An 8,917-nucleotide genomic window follows, 5' to 3' on the forward strand; every position below is an offset into this window, starting at 1 on the left:
ATGTATTTTTTTCTCAAGACTTTGATGTGATTAGACCTAATATTGGAAACCACCCATTAACCTGTAAGTAAAAGAGTATAAATAAAGGGATTGTCCTGGTCCCACTTGAAGAAAAATTATATCCCAAGAAGAAGATGGGAAAAAAATAATAGAAGTCACCAGATTGCATATTTATTTTTAATTCTCTCACTCATGAACATGATTAATTTAGTTTACAAACTTGACCTATATCCATTTAGGAATGCATTTCAGGTGCCATTTGGTTTTTTGCAGGTATGTTAAGCTTGGATTCTCTTTGCAATGAGAAAGAAGTAAAGTATTTTCTTAAAACTATCTAAAAATACATGATACCTGCATAGCATCTTGACTTTCCTCTCATGGCTTAACTTTCCTTGCCAGTAGGGACTTTTTGCCTTACAAATTTCATGAGCTTTATGTTAAGCAACAATATCAACACCACCATTCTTTGGACTAAAATTTATTAAAACTGAGTGCCAGCAGGTGGTGTGGTGGTTAAGGGTGCTGGACTCCCAAATGGTCAATTGTGGTTTGAGTCCCGGACCGGATGGGTTGGTTTCTCACTCTCTCTCTCTCTCTCTCTCTCTCTCTCTCTCCCTCTACCTCTCTGGTCAAATTAAAATAAATAAATAAATAAATAAATAAATAAATAAATAAATAAAGATAATTCTTTTTTTAAAAAATTATTAAAACTGCCTTAGACTGCTAACTAGTCATTTAGATTATCTAAGCAGGCAAGCAGATATTTTTTTAGTTGCTGTAGCATATACGACTTTTTATCAGGGTAATTAACACGATATCTTACACAAAGTAACTTGAAAGTAAAGACTGAATGGCTTATCAGTTATTTTTCTGAGTTCTTCAGGCCTGGGTCAACTTGACACAAACTCAAAGTCTAAGATCACCTCACTCACATATCTAAGGCCTCCACCAGACAGCTGAGTTGGTTGTTTTCTCTTTCCAGATAGTTTCTCATCCTTTAGAAAGCTAGTTCAGGCTTCTCCCAAAGATGGTTTCACAATTTTCAACAAACACCATGAGAATCAGCTCCAATACATGAGTACTTTCCAAGAGTTTGCTGCATCATGTTTGCTAATATTTCATTGAGCAAAATAAGTCACATGGGTAAACCCAGAAAGAAGAGTTTAATGGAGAGGTAGCAAAGTCACATTGCAAAGGGATGTGTGTAAAGAGGTAAAAAGAATGGTCATGCCCATCTTTGCAAACCATCTACTTCGTTCCTGCTCTAGTCACAGTGAAAACTAAGATGTATAGTCTCTGTTGAATGCAACACAATTGCTGACTCACACAATATATGGAAGTGAATGACATTTAGGCCTCTAAATTTTGGGAATATTTGTTTTACTGCCAAAACTAATTGAAACACTTCTGAATCAATGCAGTGGTAAAAGTTCCAAAATTTTCTTTTTAAAACTTATTTTGAGTTGGTTCCATAGCCTAGTTAAGGTATGTTAAGGGAGCCAGATCCCATATGCCAACTGTAGTTTGAATCAAAATTCCAGCTGCTTGAGAAAAATACTTGGCAAATATATGTGCTTGCCCCAAATCCCAACAGGATGGAGAAATAGAGGAGAAGGGATTGCAGTGGATCTTGCCCCATTGAGGGGAACTACCTTCCCCCTTCTTCTCTCCCTCTCTCTCTCTCTCTGTCCCTCTGGCAAGTGCATGTGCCCTCTGGCAATGAAAAAAAACTCATCTTATTTTTTATGAAGTTTTAAGTTTTAAAAAGTAAATTAAAGATATCATGTGACTTTCCCCCCAAAAAAAAATCTAATAGGCATTAAGTAAATTTAATGTACTTGACATAAAAGTCGAGTGTAAATTAGGTAACTTGAAAATTGGGGCATGCTTACTTGAAAGAAGATTTTGATGGAACAATCACAAAAACAACACATGTTGTGGGAGGAGCCACCACATGCCTTGCAATGGTTTGAATGTTTTGTTCCCTCTAAAATTCATTTTGATATTTTTAATGGTATTTTTTAAGAATTGCTTATTTGTTCTTATTATATATATATATATTTTTTTTAATTCACCAGAGAGAGAGAGAGAGAGGGAAAGTGAGAAAACAAGCTACCAGGTCTGGGACTCAAACTGTGGTCAGCCATGTGAGAGTCCAGCACCTTAACCATCACGCCATTTGGTGGTCCAGAGATTTTGCTTTTTTTAAGATGGAGTCTTACCATGATATGATCTTCCTGCCTCAGCCTCTCATCTGGAACTACAGGCATATACCACCATGCCCAGTTCTTATAGTTAGGATCTCACTATGTTGCCTAGGCCAGCCTCAAACTCAAAATCCTTCTGCCTCAGCCTCCCAAGTTGCAAGATTACAGGCACTCGCCATTATAACTGGCTTTTAGGTTGAACTAGGAATTGAATCCAGGCCTTTCACATAGTCCCAGCTAGGAATAGCAGTGTCCTAGCAGCACATGCCACCAGCTGTGCCTCATGTTGAAATGTAGTTGCCATTGTGACAGTATTGAGAGATAGGACCTTTCAGAGGTATTTAGGTCATGAAGCTCCATCACCATGGATGGACAAATGCCATTATTGTGGGAGTGAGTTCGTTTTATAACTTTAAATGTGTCTTCATTAAGATGTTTTTGCCCCATCTTGTTTGCTCTCTTTGCTCTTTTACCATGTGATGCCTTCCACCACATTATGTCACAGCAAGAAGGCTCTTGCCAGATGTTGCCACATTGATATTGGACTTTCCAGACTCCTGAACTATAAGCCAATATTGTGTTCTTTATAAATTACCCTGTCCCAGGTATTCTGCCATAACAGTGCAAAACAGTCTAATACATGCTTCATCTCTAATATGACATAGGAAGTCCAAACCATAAGCTATACATCTCCTATGAAAGCCCTCAAAATTCAGGGAACAGGTAGGGCAAAGAAAGAGAAGGGAAACAAAGATGCTGGCAACTCTGCTTCAAGTCTGAATTTTGAAAGTAAATGTGTTCCACTTTCTCTGCTCACCATTACTAAGCTACTTTTCCAAACTAGTCCTTCATCAAAAGGTATGAGAATAAGTGTTAATATAGATCTTGCACACCTGGGTTCTAGTTCTACCATTAATTAGCCATTAGATTTTAAACAAATCATTTGATTCCTCTGAGTCTAGACTTCCACAACTAATTAATTGAAGGATTCAGACTAAGTGACCTCCCTAAATGTTAAGTCTTCTAGAAATTAAATAAAATAACTATCCCAATATCATGTCAAGTGTCATTGGAAAGCTGGGCAGTATAGCAAAGTGGTCGATGAGCTTTATTATCAAAAGGAATCATTTTCAGGTCCAACTCGGCAATAGACTAGCTAAAAAATCTTGAGCAGGTGTCTTAAATTCTCAAAATCTCAGATTCCTCATCCATAAAGTGAGAACAATAATTGTGTTTGAATATATTAATTCTGAGACAATCCTGTCATGTGTTCTTCATGTGCCTGGTACATTTGGAAGTATTCAGGAAATGAGCCTTCTTGTTGACAAGAACCTAAGCCAGGTCTTTTGATCCTGTCCACACTGTCAAGTACAGGTCAAGTCACGTGTTCAACAAAGGAATCCCTTCACAATAGCTTGGCCCCCTGCTCTGCAGCATGTTCTGAGAGGGGCAATGGGGGCGGGGGAGTGGTAAGACAGAGCAGAACTTGAACATCCAAATTCAACAGAACATTCTGGATCCACTGTTCTCCCTGCCCACACTGTTTTGCTTCCCTTTTTCAAAACTAATTTCAAACCTAAGGTGGAAAAACAAAAATAATTTCAAGATTTGAGCTTAAAAGTAAAGGGGAAGGGACCAGCAGTTGGTGTAATGGCTATATCGCTAGACTCCCATGTAGTCAACCGCGGTTTGAGTCCTGGACCTGGTAGCTTAAACTCATGCCAGGCACATGTGCATGCATGCCCAGATCCCGAGAGGAGAATGGAGGAGAAGGGATTGTGGCGGTGGCGTGGCCATCTTCCCCTGGAGTGATTTTTTGCTTTCTGTCTCTATGTCTCTCTCTGTCTTTTTGGCAAGCACACGTGCCCTATAGCAAAAACCTCTTAAAAAAAAAAAAAAAGTAAGAGAGGGGGATAAATGGGCTGTATAGACTAACTTTGGCTTCTTCTCTGATTTGTGGAGCCCCAGTGCTCAGAGTAATGAATGTCTTCCAGGCATCTGATGGAAACAGGATACTCACTTTAACCAGTAATTCCGGTCTTTCCATCTTTCCCTTCACATTTAAGATAACAAAGGGACAAATGATGCCTAAACCTAAAAACAACTATATCTATTCACAAAATGAGACGCAATTGAGATCATATTTAGGCAGAAAGACCCTGTTAATCAGCTTTTCAAATCTACACTGTAATTGCTAAAGATACATACAAAACAATGATAATAACATGGGGGTAAGGGAAGAGGGCAATCTCCTCATCCTCTATAATATGCTAAGTCAGCAGACTCAAGAAAGAATTTATATGAATATAGGGCCAGGGCAAGAGAACAGTGAATGCCCACATAGAAAAATGAAGACATATTTAAATTTATAAAAACAAGTGAACAAATGAATAAAGTATATTCTATTCTCCTTGCCATTAAGGTGGTGACAACTACATTGTCTTAATAACAAGAAAAGCTGGGTTCAAAATCATTTTTCTTGGACTTTGCAAAGTTCCATGCTAAACATGGTGACATGGGTGAGCCCTCCCCTGACCCCTGCCCACCCCCTTCTCCATCTCCCAGCTCCACCTGGCACCACAAGCAGCTTCAGTGCCACACTTGGAGACAGCCCAGCCAGCACATCCAAGCAGCTTAACTCTGCCCAACAGTCAGCCCTTGGCAATTCCACAGGCCAGAGGGTACAATAGCCTACTGTCAGGAGGACCAACTCAGGGACGAGACCTGTTCTGAATCTAGAGTGAGGCCCAGATAATTAAAGGGCTCTTCATATCTTAAACATGATTTTGAAAGAAGGCATAGACTTCAAATGGATTTGTTTCTTTGGCCTTTCAAACTTTCTGCCCATCATATTCAAAGGTCAGGTTGGGAGTCTCTTATGCATGGGATCCAGGGTGGGGGCACTGCTTGCCTTGGTCTCAGGACAGAACTGAAGAGACCACAGCCTACTCTTCAGAATTGTCCCAGACATTAGCCTCAGGGGACCATACGATCCTTCCTCAACCTTTCTCACACAAACATAGGGCCTCAATAAAAGAGCCCCGGGCTTTAAATACTTTTAGGTGACACCTCCTCTCTCACAACCTTAGCCATAATTCACAAATGTCAGGCAACCAGCCTCTTCCTAATGTCTCATTTCTGACATTATTCTTTGGTTTGAAACCAAAGTCCAAGTTTCTCATTTTCTCCAAATTCATAAACCTTGTTATTTCTTAACATTTTATCCTACATAAATGAGGGGCCTTTAAAAAGTTCATAGAAAATGCATTTTATGAAAAATTTATGTGTGGGTTTCCTTTTTTTTTTTTGCACCAAATTAAACTTGTACTTTAATTCCATTTTCCCCTCATACTTTTTGAAGAATATATATGTACCTATATATATTATCTCACAAGGACTATACTGAAGTCATTGCTTTTTTCTCATGTCCCATAAGAAATCAGTAAACTAATGCCCAGTTCCTTATTTTAATTAATAATTACTCATACTCAACTTTGTCTCTTAACTCTTGGGTCCTGATTATTTCCTAATCTTATTATTATTATTCTATTTTCTTTCAGATTATCTCTCCCAGAAGTTCTAAGACTGAAATTCACTCTACCAAAACCAGCAATGTTCTCATCCTGGCACCCCTTTCTCTTAGCTACTGAGTGTTCTTCAACCCTCAGCACAAAAGACTATTAGTTCCTCAACAGCAGCTGCCTTTGCCGTCAGCCATTTCTCTTCTTCATTCATTGCCCACCTGTTTTCTCCCCTTCACTCATACTGTCTCATATTTCTTGGAGCTTTATGATATAACTTTCCTATTCTCACCAAGTACCATCTTCTCAACCAGAACTCATTAAGAACCCTCTTTCTTGCAGGCAGTTTGAATTGACACCAAGCCAAGGATAGGGACTTGCCTCAGGCAATGGCCTTATTTTTCTTTGAATCACCCCTTCAAGATCTCATAAACTAAGGCCAAGTTAGTTATCGAAAGAACAGAGTGCACCATAAGGCCGGATTCATGGGCTTGCAGCCTGTGCTCCAAAGCCATGCACTTGGTTTAATGTTCTGGTGTCATTGTCTTAAAATTCTTAGTAACTTTATCTTTGAGCTTTTGTTTTGTTAAGTGCAGTCCAATAAGACAATGGGCATGCACATGAGCAAAGGATACGCATACATAAAGGAAATGTCCACCCTCATTACCACTCACTTTACAATGTCCCATGGACACAGAATCCCAGTGGATCTACAATGTTTGGGACTTTGGTGAGACAAGAGCTACTACAAGGCAAGTGTGTTATATCCATGACTAAGTGGGGGTGCCGAACATACCAGAAACCCCACCTTCCCATTCCAGCCAGAACTTGCCTCAGATATAGAAGGAAAGGCATGTTTTTCTGAGAAGCCCAAACAAACAAGAAAGCCTATCATAACCTTTGTTACCCCTTTTACTTCCTTGTCTTAGCCAACCATTTACCTTGAAAATGATAACATAGAAATGAGGGAAGTGGGGCTGGCAGGTGGCATGGTGGTTGGGGTACTGAACTACCACATGGGCAGCCATAGTTCAAGTCCTGGACCTGATGGCTTGCTTTCTCACTTTCTCTCTCTCTCTCTCTCTCACTTTCTCTCTTTCTCTCTCTCTCTCTCCCTCTCTGTCTTTCTCTGGTGAGCACATGTGCTCTATAGTAAACTTAAATAATAATAATAATAAATTTAAAATAAATAAAAAGTATAATGCAATCTGTAGTCCTTTTCCCTTCAGGCCGTCCTTACTCATCAGTAAGCAAATAGTAGTGGGTTGCTAGAATGCTGCATATGAAGAATTAAAAACAATTAAGTGTAATTATTTTGTGCAGCATTTCCAGTGCTCAAGTATGAACAAAATGCATGTATGAACTATAAAACATGGAATATAAAATTTTGGTGACTCTGCATGTAAGTAAAGTACTCTCACATTCACATTTAAAACTGGTATTGCACAACATAAAGTTGAAGAGTAAAATTCGTGTTAATATTTATAAACATTGTTTCTTTAGTTAGAATTATATTCAATAGCAAACTTAAAACACCATAAAAAGTTGAGAATGAGGCTGATGAAGAGAGGAAAAAGCTTTGTATCTTAGTTCTTTTCATTGTACCATCTTTCTTGTTATTGGGACAAGAGGCCCCAAATATTCTCTTTGCACTGGGCCAGGCACGTTATGTAGCCACTCCTGGTGAACAAAGAGAAGAGATTGAGTGGGATAGAGGCTGGGATGGAAGGGGTCACAGCCAGGCCACAACTCAGCAGGATGCAGGCCTTTGTCTAAATGCCCTGTTTGACACTAGCACCCATGCTCAAGCCTCTCCAGTGGTGTCTTGTCTCACTCAGAGTTAAAGTCAAAATTCTCACTCTAGTGCTATCCCACCAACACCTCCTCTGCCCACCTCTCTTGTCTCCTGCCACTTGTCTCCTCCCTGAACTCAAGTCAGGCTATCCAAATTGCATTTCTTTTATCTGCCAGACATTCTGCCACCCAGGGCCTTTGCACATGCCGCGCTCCTGCTAGAACTGATTTGCTCTCAAGTATCTGGCACACACATTTCCTCCACGCCTCAGGCACCACATCAAATGTCACTGTATCAAAGATATCTTTCTTGATCACCTCATATCAACTGCAAACTTCACTCACCTTGCTTGCTTTCGTAGCTCCTTGTACCACCAGACCTTTCCTCTGTACATTTCTTTCTTTTTATCTTCCTGATCTCTTCTGCTGGAGTGGAGGCTCTATGAGGACAGAGGTTTTCTCTCTTTTCTTCGCTGCTGTCTACTCTAACTAGGACAGTATAAATCTGTGCTGAATGAATGAAGCCAATATACTTCCTAAAGTACAAGGTCATTTAGAATGAGATAGGAACACTTATTAAGCATGAAGGCCAAAAGCTGGATGAGTTTTTAAATTACAAAATAATCTCTACTTTGGATCCACAAATGGGGCCTGATGTCCAGAGTCAGGAAACATTCTGTGCAGGGAAATCCACCCAAACAAGGCTCCAAGGAGCCTGGGGCTAGAGCAGGGGAAGCAGATTTTGCCTTTAATGAGCTGTGTAATCATAAACAATAGGCAGAACGTGCTAAAGTCTCAAGCTCCTCAGCTATAAAATGAGCATATTCAAATATACCTGTCCTCCTTAACTCACAGGTTTCTATGTATAATAAATGAGATCATAAATGTGAACATCTTTGAGCAAAGTCGACATGTTAAAGAAATGCTGGGGAACAGCATTTGCTCTACTAATTAAGGAAACCAGGAGAAGGGGGCCTGGTGGAGGGGAAGCAGGCTGTGGAGCCATTTAGTGAGATTGGTATTTAGAGAGGACGGAATGAAAGAAGCCATGCAGAATGGCAGATGCAAGTCCTTGTTGATCTTTCACAGGGTGACCCCCATACATCTCCCATTTGACACGAATGTCACTGAGCCCAATTAGAATTAGCCTTTCACATAACATTCAAATTCCTGGACTTCCGAGAACAGCCATATAAGGGAGGAACCGACCATGTGGATCAGAGGAGAGGAATGGAGAGGCAAAAGGTTATTAAAAAAAAAAGAAAAAAATGGAGATTTTTACATTCCCCCACACAAAGGACAAGATGTTTCAACAAACCCTGTAATTTTGGAAAAGAATTTCATTAAGGAATATCTACCCAAGTGGCAGGACATTCTCTTTCCTAGCATTTCTGC

Source organism: Tupaia chinensis, unplaced genomic scaffold, assembly GCF_000334495.1.
Source record: "Tupaia chinensis unplaced genomic scaffold, TupChi_1.0 Scaffold000423_1, whole genome shotgun sequence".
Lineage (NCBI taxonomy): Eukaryota > Metazoa > Chordata > Mammalia > Scandentia > Tupaiidae > Tupaia > Tupaia belangeri.